General features: G+C 41.8%; 1 protein-coding gene across 1 annotated transcript in view; it reads right to left on the reverse strand.

Moving 5' to 3' along the window:
- Positions 1 to 17,516, reverse strand: part of FTO (FTO alpha-ketoglutarate dependent dioxygenase) — a 415,383-nt gene that overhangs the window by 192,857 nt on the left and 205,010 nt on the right.

Consider the following 17,516-nt stretch of genomic DNA (forward strand, 5'->3'; position numbering starts at 1 on the left):
CAGTTACTCTGCTCTACTAGAATGTCCTGTTCCTTGCCTATCATAATCTTCATGTTATCATTTAATACTGATTCGCTAAATAGAGTTATGTGTCATATAATGATGTTCCAGTCAATGGCAGATCACATACATGACGGTGGTCTCATAAGATTATCACACCATATTTTCACTCTGCCTTTTCTATGTTTAGATATCTTTAGATACACAAATACTTATCATTGTGTTACAGTTGCCTACAGTGTGCAGTACAGTAACATCCTGTACAGGTTTGTAGCCTGGGGGCAACAGACTACACCACATAGCCTAGGAGTGTAGTAGGCTCTACCATCTAGGTTTATGTAAGTATACTCTATGATGTTCACAAAACAACATCACCTAATGAGACATTTCCCGGAAAATATCCCCATCATTAAGCAACACATGACCGTGCTATTATCTTTTCATTTTGAGACAATGGAACTAAAATGTAGACCTGTAGGAACAAAGATATAACTAACAAATATCACCACAAACCTGGCCCACCCTTAATAATCTTATTTTTCTATTATTATTAAGAATAATCTTATTTTTCTTAAGATTCCTGAGGTCAAAGCTATGTCTCACTAAGCTCATGCTATTGATGTTGTAACTATTAAAACTTAAATAAAATAACAATCTGGCAGAAAAAGATAATTCAGTGAAAATCACACGGGCAGAGTTGCTGTACTTGTCCTTAGATAACATCTACCTAAGTAAGACAAATGCAGTCCCTGCCTAAATGCCACTGTCTACAGAGTCTTCAATGTCAGAACTACTGGTACATATTTACCCAGAGGAGATGGACGATGGACGGACAGACACACACACACACACACACTCACTCAATTTTGTGGTATGGCTCTCAAATAGGAATTCAGGACCTATTAATTGGAAATATCAGTGCATTTATTAATGTACTAATAGTAGCCATGAAAAAAAAAACCCATCACAGTGACTACATAAAACACATAATCAGAAATGTGTCAACAACAATAACAAAAACATAACAATAACTATTACTTATTTTACACTTACCATGTGCCAAGCCCTGTCCTAATCACTTTTCATGTAATCCCAATTTAAATCCTCATAGCAATTCAGTGGAATCGGTTTTATTATTATCCCAACTTACAGAAAAGAAAATCAAAGCACAAAGATATTAAGTAACTTGCCTCAGATCACACAGCTGATAAGTAGTGGGGCCAAGAGTTAAACCCAGTGGGTAGTAGAGTTCACTCTCTTACCCACTAAACTATGAAATGACAAACTATAGGAACTTTCTGTGAGGCAGGGATGCAGCATCTCATGTATTCCCTTTAACAAGCTGACATGGCAGGTTGGTATCTTCAGCAAACTCATTTTCCAAGTGAAGGAATACAGGCTCGGAGTGTTCAATGAGTGGCCCAGATTCTCATGGGGTAGCAGAGTAAGGATGGCTGGCAGAATCGGGGTTAATGATGCTACGCCCTTGACCATGGTTTCACTGACAGACTAGGGTTCAGAGACAGTCTCCACTGGTGGAAGAAGTGGTGACTGGACTTCTGGTGACTGAGACTCCAATCAGGGACTCTCCCTGACTAGAGTCTCACTTGGACACACAGACAGAGACCTGAGGTCACAGTAAACAGCATCGTTTTTTAAACTCAAAAAGACAACCACCAAATAGTTGATGAGCCTTAGCTCCACTGCAGATATCCCAGAGATTCTCCCTAGCTGTAGTGTCCCAGGTCAAGGGTGAAAATAATGATTTAGGGCTATTCTCACATTTACGAATACTACATATGAAAGGAATGTGTCAGATGAAATGTTAACTTCTGAGTGCTAGTATTATCCAGAAGATCACAAAAGTCCTTAAGTTTGCAGATACTGCTCTGTGTATACGTTTAGTGCTCTGTGTATACGTTTAATGCTCTGTGTATACGTTTAGTGCCACTAAAAGAGGCCATAATTCCATCTAAAGTGTGGCGTAGGCAGCAGAATCGTAGCTTCTCTCTGGTTAGGAAAGAATACCCAATGTTCACATGAGCAAAACATGATTTACGCACCATCTGTAAGCTCATTAGAATTTGTGTCTTACGTTTATAGGAACAAGATTTCCAACTCTATACTTCTCACAAATTTATTTTTTTAATTCTCATTATACTGCATTCATTTTCTTATATCGTTCCAACTGGATTTAGAATAAAAGAAATGATTGTGGATGGCTCAATGAGAACACAGAGGGACCCAGCATATGAACGGGATATGTGGTACCCTTCATTATGAGCAGTAATAGGTATCAGCCCGCTAGCCCGCCTTTGCCCCTTAACTCATCTTTTAATGCCTCCCACTTAGGGCACTCTGAGGTTCAGAGTTATAACCTACATTTCATTCAGTTTTAGGGAACGAAAACAATATTCCACCTTCAATTATGAATCCATTTTAAAAGCTATATCCCCACTGAAGCACCTTGATATAAATAGTTGCGGACTATGCAGAGTTTAGCCTTAGTTTTAGAAAGCCAATGTGATTACCACAAAGTTGGTTTGAGCTGCCCCAAGGACAACAAAAGCCACGTTTCTGTCTTGATTAATACAGTCTAAAACCTGCAAATCACTGCTGTGGTTGGCATGAATTCCTACTTAACTCTAATTTGCCACATTCAGAATAGTTTTATGCTTTGATAAGCAGATATTATTGGCTCATCTTAGACAGACAATTGCCTCTCCTGCCTTGTTGAGTGGTTATACATTCCATACCCAAAGATTAAACTGTTGTCGAAAACCAGTGATGAGCACAGCCCTTTCACGCTGAAACTGTCTCCATGAGACTGAGCAGGAACATGTTAACTTTGGGGTTCAGACAATGGGTATTCTGAAAGGATTAGAAAAATGGGCAACAACTGAACCTCCTCCTCCCTCCTGTGTTCGAGTCTACCACCTGCTGTGGTATTTTTGTTTCAGTAACAAAGAAGCCTTCATGTTGGAGGCTCATATTTAATGTTTGCTGAACTGGCCCCTTTAGTTTTGGTTAACTCTTAAGGAGCAGAAAAAGAAATATTTCTTGCCTGACAAATAAATAAAACATCCTCCTTTCCCGATTGTTGCCCACCAAACAATACATGTGCACCTATGGACATATGTGCATTTGTCTTTATATACTGAGACCTTTATACACCATACAGAAGCTGGGAGGATACTCTATTTATATTTAATAAAGTATTATTGGTCAATAAGAGCTGCATAGCATTTGTGATTTCATGGTTCACTACAGTAACAGGTGCTGTGATAAACAGGAATGTAAAGTGTTAAAAAGAAAGAAGGGATCACTTCAGAGACATTAAGCAGCTTTAAACACTGACAGCAGAAAACGAAAATTTTTAAGCAATTTGGTCGGGTCAGTAAAAAGTAACACAGGTCAAAGAAACAAAATGGTCCCCCAAAATTCTGCCCATTGATAAGTAAGCATACCGTCTTGTGGTTGGGTGCACAAGGCAAAAGCTAAACAACTGTTGTATGGAAGCAAAAATATGCTCTCTTTGTGGCTCTTTTACAATAAGTTACTTCAGCTTGGTGAACGCTTGGGGCCCCCATTCTCCCTGTAGACACGGCTGGGGTATACATTAATGAAAACAAAAGGGTCCATTTTCATTGTAACCATGCAGAAGGGTTAAGCATTTGACCTTCAAGTATGGTGCGCTTGTGCTCAGTGGAAAGGTTCTTGACAATATAAACAAGAATTACTGCTGTTAGAGAAAGGAAACACAATTAAAAACAATCTCAGATGCTTGTTGTACAGCTGTTCAAGTTTCAGCTCTGTCTGACCTCTAAGGATGCTACATGTTTAACGGAGACAATTTAAGATATTTTAGTGAGTCCCTTAAGCATTCGCCATGGCCGTCCTTCCACATGGGAATACCTATCCTTAAACACAAAGTGCTTTTCCAGTAATGAGATTTTACGCTGTGGGGTTTACCCTTAAAGCCATTTGCCTTCCCAATCTGTCCTCCTCTTGCTATCTGACCACCCTGAGAAGTAGCCACAGACCAGATCTTATAGGGACTTGACAGGAGGCAGGAATGTTTGACTTTAGCGAGTACAATTCTTTAAAAATAGTTTGTATTTTTAAAGCAAAATCTTGTACCTTACTTTCCAAAAACAGACGTTACTGAAGAAAAGTTTCTATTCTGTTAAACAATTATTTATCTGCAAAAAAAAAATTTATTTCAACAAAAATGCAGTCATTTATTTCCAATGTGCGAAAGAGAAAGCACTGAGAACTCCGAAATAGAATTAGAAACAGGCCAAAAAAAAGAAAAAAGAAAGAAAGAAGAAGTATTTCTTCTAAGACATCACAGGAGATGGTTTTAAAAGAAACAGAAATGCTAAAGTCCAAACTGAGGCAAACCACTGTCTTCCTGCCTTTTGATCTTCTTCGAGTCAGCAAAAGGCTCTGAAACTCTTCCACAAATAAGAGAGTCCCTGGGAAGTGATTGTGAGAAGACGCTGTCCTCCACTGGGGCAGGACAATGCAAGAAGGCCAAGGGGCTATGGCCAGGGCCTATGACCAGCTTTTTTTTTTTTTTTTTTTTCTTTTTTTGAGACAGAGTCTCACTCTGTCACCTAAGCTGGAGTGCAGTGGTGTGGTCTTGGCTCACGGCAGCCTCTGCCCCCAGGGTTCCAGCGATTCTCCTGCCTCAGCCTTCTGGGTAGCTGGGATTACAGGCGTGCGCCACCACGCTCAGCTAATTTTTGTATTTTTAGTAGAGATAGGGTTTCACCATGTTGGCTAAGCTGGTCTTGAACTCCTGACCTCAGGTGATCCACCCACCTCGGACTCCCAAAGTGCTAGGATTACAGGCATGAGCCACTGCTCCAGGTCTACGACTGGCTTTAAATGAACAAACCATGGCCGCCTACCCCAGACTTGAGGTGATACTTCCTATTTCTCAGGAAGAAAGGAAGTCATACCGAGGTGAAACAAAGGCAAGAGACAGGCCAAATCTCGTAAAGAGCAAGGCACAGGGAAAGTTTTGCTTGTCAAATACACTTTAATCTCTAAAGTCACTGGGCTTTGATGTTGCCCCAAACAGAAAACCTACATGGTTTGCAAGATTTACAGCATTTCTAGTGGGAACAGTTTCATGCTCCAGGGTTTTTCCTTCGGAGATTAAGGTTTATTTTATCCCTGATGTTCAATGTGTCTGACTGTAAGAGCCTCATCAGAGACAAGGACATTCTCCTGCCCTCTGACTCATCAAATACACCAACTTTTATTCATCAAATCAAATTCGCTTTTCAGGGAACAAAGCTGCTGGAGATGATCCAAACTGTGGGGTAATCACTGTCATTCTGACAAGACAGAAGTGTTTCTTTTGCATAGAGTCAGCTCCTAAGGGAGATGATAAAAACTGGCTAAAAATGGCTACACTAATCTCTATATTATAAAAGACCACACAATTCATTGCTTAAGTTGAAATGAGGCAAAGCAAAATAGAAGGGGGAAGAAAGAAACAAATTACCACCACTGCCCATACATCAAAGAAAATGTACCACAAAACCCCCAGCACTCAAATAATTATAAGTCACACAGAACAGAAGCAGTTTACAAAGGCCACTTGAGGCACAGTTCACTGGAAGGAACTCTTCGTATTTCCACTAACACTTCTTTCTTGAACAAGCTGCATCTTCTTCTGACCTCAAGGTGAGGCCTGACTTGTAAGGATAATATATACTAGGCTAAGAAGCTGGTAGTAAATTTCAACTGGATGGCGGATCAGACTTAATTAATCCCAGCACTACTCAGGAAAATGGTAGGTGGAATCGCAGAACAAATGTGCCTGGATGCTGAGAGATCTACTTTTCATCTAAGCATCGTGGCCAGCAGAAATGAACCAGTGAACAAGTCATGTCCTGGTTCTCAAAATCCCCATTAAGAGGCTCCAACCTCAACATTCCCCATGCAATCTGTTGATGATGATTCTTTGCTATGGCGAGTGGGAACCATTTGCTTTTATCAAAACAAAAGGCAAAACAAGAAAGAATTTCCCCACACTCCTCTTTAAATACACAGGCTTAATAGAAAAGAAGTCTATTCACTTCTAGGAATGGAAAACATAAACAAACCCCTTTGGTGTAGTATTCATAATGATGCTAATGGAAGACACTCCTTTTTCACTGACGCATGTCAGTGCATCTCTGAAGTTAACACATAAAACTACAAACACACCAGGGAGGGGAAGAGGCTGGTCTGATACCAGCAAGTGATTAGCAGAGGCTAAAGTGTAACCCGGGTATCTGGACTTCTGACTCACAACCCTCCTAGAGATTACTCCTGGAGGTTGCCTTAGGACACAGGTAACTGTAAGTGAGGTTTTACTCTAAATTGCAACAATTTGATCCCTCTCCTAGTACCCCCAGCTACACTGTAATAATGCCCAACCATTTTCCTCTGTTTTTCCACAACAGACACACACTTGTGAAATAAGGAAGGTATGTTGGTCCCTTTGGGGGACAGTTTCTTCCATGCAATTTGCAACAAAACGCACCTTGGATTTTAAAAGAGCTATCCTGTAGTTACGATATTGATTTTTCATTTTGCTCCACAAATACTACCACAACTTTATAACTGATATACAGCATTAACAGTTTCCTTGGCCTTAGAGACCAAATTAATCACAAAATCAACAATCTGTTTTTATGCCACAGAGTTCAATTTTCGTTTTCAACATAAATTGCAAAACCACAGCCAGAGCCCAGCGCAATTTTAGAGATGCATTGCTAAATTGCCTCCCATTTGTGATTTAATACAACAAAGGTTTTGCAAATTAAAATGTTTAAGTCTTTAGGTTAGCCTGTATTTTGTCAGCTACCAGGCAACTGAATGCCTACAGGCTGATTTCTGGAGAACTCAGAGTAAAGCTAGCTGGGACACCCCATGTCTGGCTACAGTACACTTCCTCTCAGGAACCTCCAGGTTGACCTGTAAACATCAGTGCCACACAGAATGGTTTTCGAGAAATGTCCCCTCAGATCAGATGACACAAATGCATCTATAGATTCACCTATCTTCCCCCACCTTGTCCTCCTGTCCTTACCATTCTACTGAAATTCTTCCCATGCTGAATGCAACGGTATGGCCACTTCTTAACTTCCCTGCAGGGTTCAACACTATTAAATTCACTGACTTTCCTCCACTCCATTCTACCACCTACTCCTGGTCCTCTTCTCACCTCTCTCGCTGCTATCTCTGGTTGTTCCACTGGCTGTTCTGTGCCTGTCCTTCAGACTAGGTCACCCTACTTTGTTCTCCTTCACTCTTGAAACTACATTCTCTCTTGCTCACTCCAATTGCTCAGCCACTGTCTCTATGGAGATGCCTGGGATGTGCTAAGTGCTTTCAAGCCTGAGTTAACATATGAGAGAACACTGCCTGGCACATGATAGGCATGAAAGGAATGCCTACTGCAGACATAAATCAAACTCCCAAATCTACGCTTGGCTCTGACGTCTCTACCAAGTTCCAGACTGGTATTTTCAGCTCTTCTGAGATGTTCAGTATACCAGCTGCTCAAACTCACTTGCCCCTAAACTTCCTTCTTGGGTGTAGCTTGATAAATAGTATCACCATCCATCTAATAACTAAGACTAGAAGAAATCTTGTAAAATTGCCTGTGACTTCATCATCTCTCAGCTCTGTCATCCAAACTGATGGTGAATTCTATGTACCTATCTAAAAACAAAACAGGCTGCGTGCAGTGGCTCACACCTGTAATCCCAGCACTTTGGGACATCGAGGCGGGGGGATCCCCTGAGGTCAGGAGTTTGACACTAGCCTGGCCAACACGGCGAAACCTCATCTCTACTAAAAATACGAAAATTAGCCGAGCATGGTGGTGCACACCTGTAATACCACTACTCGGGAGGCTGAGACAGGAGGATCACTTGAACCTGGGAGGCGGAGGTTGCAGTGAGCAGAGATTGTGCCACTGCACTCCAGCCTGAGTGACACAGTAAGACTGAGTCTCAAACAAACAATCAACAAAAACTCTGAATTTACCGCCCCTTTTAATTCCCTCCAATTATTGGCCTGGTTCAGAACCTCATAATTTTGCCCCAAAATTTTTGCAGCAGGTCCCCATGCCTCCAGCCTCTCCTCTCTAGTCTATCCACAATGCTGCTACCAGTTCTAATTTAGAAGAATGGGTCGATTGGATCACTTTCCTACTCAAAAATCTGTGAATCTAGCTCCAACCACTGTCTCCAGAACAAAGGCCAAATTTCTAAGTGTATCATTCAAAGCTCTTCATCAGCTGGCCCCATTCTCCCCCCTCTACTTGTTCTCTAGTTCTACCCCACCTAGGTACCGGAAGTACTGGTTACAAGGCACCACATACTTTTCTGCAAATACGCCCTACTAATGTTACAGAGCCATCCCTCTTGTGCCTATTGTTTGTACTGTCTAAAATGGGCTCCGTCCCAACCTGGGGAACAAAGTGAGATCCCATCTCCACAAATAATAAATTAGCCGGGCATAGTAGCTAGACTGTGTGGTGGTAGAGCTATACTTCCAGCTATTTGGGAGGCTGAGGCAGGAGGAGTGCTTGAGCCCAGGAGTTCGAGGCTGCAGTGAGCTATGATTATACCACTGTACTCTAGTCTAAATGACAGAGCAAGATCCTGTCTCTTAAAAAAAAATTGTTTAAAAAAAGGGGCTCTCAGCCGGGCATGGTGGCTCACACCTGTAATTCCAGCACTCTGGAAAGCCAAGGTGGGCAGATCACCTGAGGTCAGGAGTTCGAGACCAGCCTGGCCAACATGGTGAAACCCTGTCTCTTACCAAAAATACAAAAATTAGCCGAGCGTGGTGGTGGGTGCCTGTAATCCCAGCTACTTGGGAAGCTGAGGCAGGAGAATCGCTTGAACCTGGAGGCGGAGGCTGCAGTGAGCCATGATCGCGGCACTGCACTCCAGCCTGGGTGCCAGAGTGAGACTCTGTCTCAAAAAAAAAGGCTCTGTCTCAAAAAAAAAAAAAAAAGGCGGGGCTCTCTGTCCCTCTTTTTCACCCACCAAATCTCTGCCTGTTAAAATCTAATTCACCTTTCAAGGCACAGTTGAAAGACACTCTTCTATAAAGTCTTGCCCAGTTTTCTGAACCTGACTTCGGTTCTCTGCAGCACCCTCAGAACATGTATTTTCTACCCCCTCATTTGCCACTGCACATCATGCCTTATTCATGTATATGTCTCTTACATGTGCTAACACACATGTGAACAGCACAAGGGCAGCAACTCTGTTTTCTCAAATGTTCAACACTTTAAACCTTTAAAAAAATTTAATAACAGTTTGTTAGACTGGACTGAGGACTTCCCTGGACTTTGAGCCCCGCTGGTAGATGCCTGCTGAATATGAACTGTACTTTTTCAAAAGACAACAGACTCTACTGGAAGAGGATGGAACAATTAGGAAATGGCAAACTGGGCATCATCCCAGGCCTGCTAGGAAAAGCAAGAGGGATATGGGATGCTCAGAGAAGGATGCTGAGTTATCTTAATTTCAGCCCATAGAGAGAACAAATGAACATTTTCTTGGGGGCTCAAAGGTTACCACATTTCTCCCTCATGCTGAAGACATGTTTATAAACACAGAAGGCTATAATAGAACTCACATGAGAGATGAAACTCAACTTTAGCAAGTGTTTACATTCTCATCAGGACAACAAATCACTTCTCACCAGGAGATTCCAACTCAGTCAGCATGAAGATTCTTGTACACAGGCCAAGGGCGTCTACCCTGGGCCAGAAAACCTCCTGGCCCTTCAGGCTGGATTGTGACTCTAGGCACCAACACAAGAAGAATAAGAAAGTGGCATCTCAATGACAATTCCAAACTCACTGTCCACATTCTGCATGGCTCTGAAGTGCCAAAGTACCTACGGGCCATGACAGGTCCTGATTTGTCACAAGACTGCCAACCTAGACAGGCACAGGGCAATATCAAAGAGGATGGCACCAGACCTTCCTGACAGGAAAAGGCTGGTGGCCAAGGTCCCCAAAGTTGCTTATATCTGGCAAAAGAAGGAACGATGTGGTGACGCCCAGGAATCTGGACCTTTCTTAACATCTGAGGTCAATAATATTTGGAAGATAATGAAATTAGGAAGGGAGAATGACAGAGGCTATAACTGAGGTTCTACCAGAGGCAACATCTCAAAAGAATAATTCCTGTCAATTCACTCACCTGCTCATCATTCGTTAACAACTAGACAATGGCTTTACCACAAGTTTGCATGGAATGGTTGGACATTTTAGACTTTCCCTTACAACGAAAATCTGATGAAGGATGTCTTATTGCAGATAATAGGACCTAAATTAATACTATGGAATTGGCTCATATTCCAATAATTGGGAGAATCTGTACAAAGAAACTGCATTGCCATTTACATTCTATTTTACAATATGATCAACAATTCTCAGTTCTTTGTCAAGGGATAGTTAATAAGATTCACAAATTAATGACCAAAAACCACTTCAGCAACTTTAATGTCTCTAGCAGCACTGGACCTTCACAAAACAGGTAAGTACTCTCAAACTCTATCTGCCATAGAACCTCAGTGCCTCCAGAATAAAGCTTGAGCTCTCAAGCATGGCTTTCAGGCCAGGCGCGGTGGCTCACGCTTGTAATCCCAGCACTTTGGGAGGCCGAGGCGGGCGGATCACGAGGTCAGGAGATCGAGACCACGGTGAAACCCCGTCTCTACTAAAAATACAAAAAAGTTAGCCGGGCGTGGTGGCGGGCACCTGTAGTCCCAGCTACTCAGAGAGGCTGAGGCAGGAGAATTGCTTGAACCCGGGAGACGGAGCTTGCAGTGAGCCGAGATTGCGCCACTGCACTCCAGCCTGGGCCACAGAGCGAGACTCCATCTCAAAAAAAAAAAAAAAAAAAAGCATGGCTTTCATGAGAGTAATGGTAAAGTATAGTGCAGGGACCTGACCTAGGTCAAGGGAGTCTTGTCTGAGGAAGGAGTAATTGAGCTGGTATCTTAAAAATGAGTAGAAATAATTTCTATTCCTCTCTTGGTGAGAGAAGACATTCCAGGAAGAACAAATGACATGTGCAAAGGCCTTGAAGAAGAAGGGAGCATGATGTGATTAGACTGACTGAGAAAGGGCCATTGTGGTAGGAATACAGGGAGTGAAGGGGTTGGAGGAAAGGTGAGGAGGAAAAGATGGGCTGAGGATAAAGGACAGACGGTCCCTGACTTATGACGGTTTGACTTATGATGGTTTGTCTGACTTACAATTTTTCAACTTTACTAGGGTGCAAAAGCTATATGCACACAGTAGAAACCATACTTTGAATTTTGCATTTCTATCATTGGCCAGGTTAGCGATACACAGTCCCATACTCTCTCATGATGCTGGGCTGTGGCAGAGGGTTTGTGCTCCCTGTCAGCCAAGCTACCATGAAGGCAAACCACCAATACTGTACTCTACAGTGTACTGTATTCAGTAAATTATATGAGATATCCAACGCTTTATTATAAAATAGGCTGTGTCTTAGATGATCTTGCCAAGGGTAGGCTAATGCGTTCTGAGCATGTTTAAGTCACTCTAGGCTAATCTATGATGTTGGGTAGGTTAGGTGTATCGAATGCAATTTCAACTTAACAATATTTTCAACTTTCAATGGGTATATCAGGACACAGACCCATCGTAAGTTGAAGAGCATCTATATTTTAGTGTTTATCCTAAGAGCAAGTGGAACCCATTAATGAGTCTACACAGAGAGGGGTATGATTCGATTTGCATATGATAATATTACCCTGGCTGCTGTGGGAAGAGTACAGGAAACCATAGAGTAAGCTACTGCAATAGCCCAGAGGAAGGCTGGTAGCAGGAGAGATGACAAGCAGACAACTTTGAGAGGTATTTCAAAGGTAAGAGTTATCCCACTGGGTACCTGGGGTGGAGAGAGGGAAGTTTCAAGAAGGATTCCTCTCCTTCTGGCATGAAGACCTGGATGTGGAGTGATGCTGCTTCTTCAGTTAGGGAGCTCTAGAAGGGGGCTAGTTTGGGGGGATGGACAGCCACTGGTCCACTTTAGAAGCCTTATATAACCTGCATCTTCCTGCTTCTACCACTCTACACGTTATTCTCTCCATAGGAAATAGCCGCTCTTTTCTCACATCCATCCCCCCGTTAAAATTCTCTCCATTCTATAAGAATCAACTCAAAATGCTTCACTGTGAAGTTTTGAAATTGGATCCACCTAAATGTATCCTACCATCTTCCAAGCTTTCCTAGTCTGTTTCTACCATCGTTATCAACATCATCTTCCACCTTACATAAGAATCATAAACACAGCTGTTTCCCTCCCGAGTCCCCCACAGAATGAAGGAAACACAGCAGGCACTCAATACCTCTCTGTTGGTTTAAAGTGAGAGAGCCTTCCTGTTCATTCGCTAATCTGTTCATATACTCATCTGTTCAATCAAATCTAACTTGGTGAGAGGTCAGGTGCCTGTTGAACAGTAATTATCAACCCTAAACACATGTCAGGATTACTTGGGAGGTTCTGAACCATGCTGCAACTTGGCGAAACATTAGAATCAAATGGGACCCACAGTTTAGACCAATTAAATCTGTATCTCTGGAGGTGGGACCTAACTGATGAAAAATTTTTAAAATTGTCCTAGGTGTTTCAAACATGCAGCCAAGATTGAGAGCTATGGCTACTGAACCCCAATGCCTGGAGCTGGTGCTTATGTCTTTAAGAAGTTGCATGAAGTGTCTTTGATATAGATGCTAATGTTGACAGAGTCTAATGCAGAGAAATTACATTCCAGAGAAAGTGAAAAAGATAAGATTTCTGCAGTTAATAATGGATAATTATTGAATCTTTTAAAATAAGTGAGTTTTTCAAATGGATTACACCAAAAAGAAGGAACAGCAAGGCATTCAACAAATATCACAAACAAAGCACCACTAGCATAAAAGGGTGCACCTCAGAGAGAGCGTACACCCATGAAGCATTTGCTTCTTCACTTGTTCAACCAATATGTGTTGTGTTATGACTTTGTTTCAGGCACCAAGAACACAGCAGTATGCGAGACAGAGTCCCTGCTCTCAAGGTGCTTATAGAATAGCACAGGTGAACACATAAAACATAATTTCGGAAAGTGATAAATATTCTCAGGAAAAAAACAAAACATGGTAAAAAGAGAAAGGGCCACTGTGAGGTGACTTTTGAACAGAGAATGGAATGGAAAGCATGGATTATACATATGCACAAACATAAGATGAGAGTCTAAGGGAGCAACAGGAACTCAGGTGAAAGTTAAGGGGTCACCGAATTAGCAGGATGGCGGGAGGAATAAAAGAAGCAGATTCAAAGCAAAAATGCGAAAGATGCCAGGCAATGCACAAAACACTACGTGTATTATCTCAGGGAAATCTCACAACAATCTCCTAAGGGAGGTACTATTATGATCCCCATTTTACAAATGAAGAAACTTGAGACTCTCCGTATCACTGCCAGTGTCATACACAACAAAATGATGAAGTCAGGGCCCAAACCCCAGTTTGATTAACTTGAAAGCTAAAGCTCTTAACCCAAGAGTATCTAAGCCTGACCACTTCAAAGGTGACAGAGTGGCTGATCACATGGGTCATACAGCCAGCAACACATGCTCACTTTACAACATAGCATGAGATAACACAGCAAGAGATGTGGTCTAGTAAGGCCCCCAACTCCTGAGAGTTAGTGTCTACCCACTCAAATACAGTAAGGGGTCAAAGAAAGCTCTCCACCCCTGCTGAGATCTCTTTTCATCCTTGTCTTTATTAGAAAATATTGTTCTAACCACTCCCCAGTCATCTCAGTTCCCCACAAAGTCTTCTTGAAATAAAACTCTTACCTAACAAACTGTGTGTGCAAGGTAAAGGCTTCAACCTGCAGTTCCACAGCCAAGCAGGAAAAGGCCCAAAACAGAGAATGAGTCAGTGTTTAAATGATCCTAATAAAGACTGACAGGTAGAGGAAGAATGAGGCAAGCAGGAGAGGCCAAGGAGGCTCATCGTATCAGAAGGCGACAACTGAAACTCAGACCTGAATAGATTCCAACAGGAACATAACTTTAAACAGAAAATCAGGCAAAGTGCCATGTTTCCAGGGATGGGGAGCCCTCCCTTCACCTTCCATTGCCAAAAATAGTTATAGCACAAAGCCCTAGAACTCAGCAGGGTACATAAAGGGCCACCTACACCTCGTGTGGAACTCAATTCCACCACGTAATAACATCACTGCATGTCACACTAACCGCACTCATCACCCAGACTGATCAGTTGATTTGACGCACAAGTCCATGGTGAAAGAGAACAACCTTCCCACATTTACCAGTCAAGGACAGATGAGTGTTCCTCATGGGAACCGCTATATGTATTGAGATTCTTCAGTTGCAGTAACAGAATGGAGCCTGGGTAAAGATTATTATAGCGATTAAGAGAACAGTTGCTCCCACCTCAGTGCAAACCCCAGCTCTGTTGCTCCCTACTCCTATGACCTGACAAGTCTTTTCATACATCTGAGCCTTAGTTTCTTTCTCGGTAAAACAGGAATGAGAGAAATGCAAATGGAAATGGGGCACCATTTTTCACCAATCATACTTGCAAAAAAGTCTGAAGATACACTGCACTGGTGAAGATGTTGGGAAACTGGCATTATATGGACATATATGTACACATGTACATACATGTATATGTATATACATATATCTATATGTAAATATAGATACATATACACATGTACATAGATAACATATATGCATATTGTCTATGTTTATATATGTACATAAACTAATCTATATGTAAATATACATATGTTTATATCTGTATATAAACTCTACATATATACATATAGATAGTATATATATCTATAAATACACACATTTACACACACACACACATAAACTCTGCTACAAACTCTATGGAAGGCATTTGACCATCTCTCTTAAAATTAAAAATACACACATCCTTTGATCTAACAATTTTACTCCTCGGTATTAATTACCATAGATCTCACTTGTGAAAAATGTTATGTATTAGTATACTCACTACAATATTATTTGTAAAAGCAGAAGACTAAAGACAGTAGGAGTCTGGTTACATAAGTTATAGAACCATACAATAAAAAGCTACACAGTAATTTAAAAGAACATACAAATTTGAAACAATCTCTAAGACATAGTGTTATTCATGTAGGGAAAAAAATACATAAATGTTTGTAACTATATAGAATATCTCAGCTGGGTGCGGTGGCTCACGCCTGTAATCCCAGCACTTTGGGAGGCCGAGGCGGCCAGATCACTTGAGGTCAGGAGTTCGAGACTAGTCTAGCCAACATGGCAAAACCCCGTCTCTATTAAAAATACAAAAATTAGCTTGGTGTGGTGGCGGGCAACTGGAATCCCAGCGACTCGGGAGGCTGAGGCAGGAGAATCGCTTGAACCCAGGAGGTGAAGGTTGCAATGAGCCTAGATTGCACCACTGCACTCCAGCCTGGGCAAAAGAGCAAGACTCCATCTCAAGGAAAAAAAAAAAAAAAAAAACACTAGAATATCCCTAGAAAGGTATGGAAAGAACTAAGATTACTGCTAGCCTCTTGGGAAGGGGTGGTTGTAATCTTGGGAAGATTACTGCTAGCCTCTTGGGAATGAGTGGCTGGAGGATTGAGGGGAGAGAAACACACTTTTCACAGCATAGGCTTTTATAACTTTGTTTTTATTTTTATTTTGTAAGAGACAGGGTCTCACTCTGTCACCCAGGCTAGAGCACAGTGGGGCTACCACAGCTCACTGTAACCTCCAACTCCTAGACTCAAGTGATTCTTCTGCCCCAGCCTCCCGAGTAGCTGGAACTACGGGTGTTTGCCACTACGTCTGGCTAAGTCTTTTGCATTTTTTGTAGAGGCAAGGTCTTGCTATGTTGCTGGTCTTGAACTCTTAGTCTGAAGTGATCCTCGCCCCTCAGTCTCTCTAAGAGCTAGAATTACAGGAATGAGCCACCATGCCTGGCCACGTTGATAACTTTTGAATTCTGCATCTTGTGTCTGTGATATTGTATGTATATTTACAAGCAAACAGCTCTGAGAAAGCTCATGTGAAAGATCTGGCTCAGGTCATATGCTCATGGAGTAGCCAGAATAAGACAATGCACCTCACCGTCTAGCCAATGAAGAAAATGGCTCCACAAGGCAACATGAGGATGCTGCCAGAGAAGGAGAAATGAATGCTGGGTGAGCAAAAATAGTGTCCATCTCAACACCAGATAGCCTCATTTTGATATGCCAGGTCCAAACACAGGGTAGAGAAAAAGTTCCAGAGAAACACTCAGTTTATCTTATTTTGCTACTGGCATACCATTGAAAGTTGGTGAATGCATCAGAGAAATATCCCAAGCACAGCGACGGGATATTTAGGGAGTGGTAGAAAGAACTGAATTGGGAACTGGGAAATCTGGGGTTCTATATTATCTGGCTCTATGCCCCCCAGAAAAGCCTACATCCTTCTGAGTCCTTCCTTTCCAAAAAGGAAGAGAAGATGATCACCTCTCGGGTCCCTTCCAACATTGACATTCCTAAATGTCATGGCATTTGGACCTCAGCTTGTCAGAGCCTAGCAGTTTGAGTACCATTGGGTGAATATCTAATATATAAAGAACAGAGGATAAATGTTTCAGGCCTTGAAAGAAATTAAACAACGCCCAATATCACTATGCTGAAGTGACCTGTTTCTCTGGCATTATGAGCAACAATGAGATATCAAAGAAGAAGGCATTCTAAAAAGCCTGAAGCCCATTTGTTCTCTAGGGGAGCAATGACCCTCCGGTGTGACTTTCATAAGTTTCTTTGGTAAAATGAAACAGTAGTCCCATAGTATCATTTCTCTATGTCACTATCATTTAAGGAGAATAGTGGCCTCTAAATTTACCCCAAGACCTTAGATTCCTAAGCAGGATCAAAGTAAAGGCAATCTTTCAGAAGCCCACATTTGAAGAACAAACTGAGAGTTATTAATCACTCAACAATTAACATCTTGTGCCTTAGAAGTAATAAAACCAGTCATTGGAAAATAACAGCATCACATAGAGAGGGAAAACATGAGGGTCTAGCAGAAATCTATGTGCAAAGGTGGGAAAGACCAGAGTGAACAACAGCCATTTATGTTCTGAACATTTACTCAGTCTTTCAATTGGTGTGACTGACAAGCTGAAGTGCAATGGCAAATAGAGACAGCAGAGAGTGCACAATCACCAACGTGGGACTGTTAGCCAAGGAGTGGAGAAGTATGTGTGGGAAAGAAACCACTCTATTTCAGCAGTGGAAGTGAGAGATGACCACATCCACTCTCTTGAACCAAATCAAATAGCTCATGAATGACACTTTGGCTGTATTTCAAAATAATTTTTATGCAAGTATTGAGTTCACAAGACTGTCACCTGGACAAGAGGCAGTGAAGATGTC

This window comes from Symphalangus syndactylus, chromosome 11 (genome assembly GCF_028878055.3).
Source record: "Symphalangus syndactylus isolate Jambi chromosome 11, NHGRI_mSymSyn1-v2.1_pri, whole genome shotgun sequence".
NCBI lineage: Eukaryota > Metazoa > Chordata > Mammalia > Primates > Hylobatidae > Symphalangus > Symphalangus syndactylus.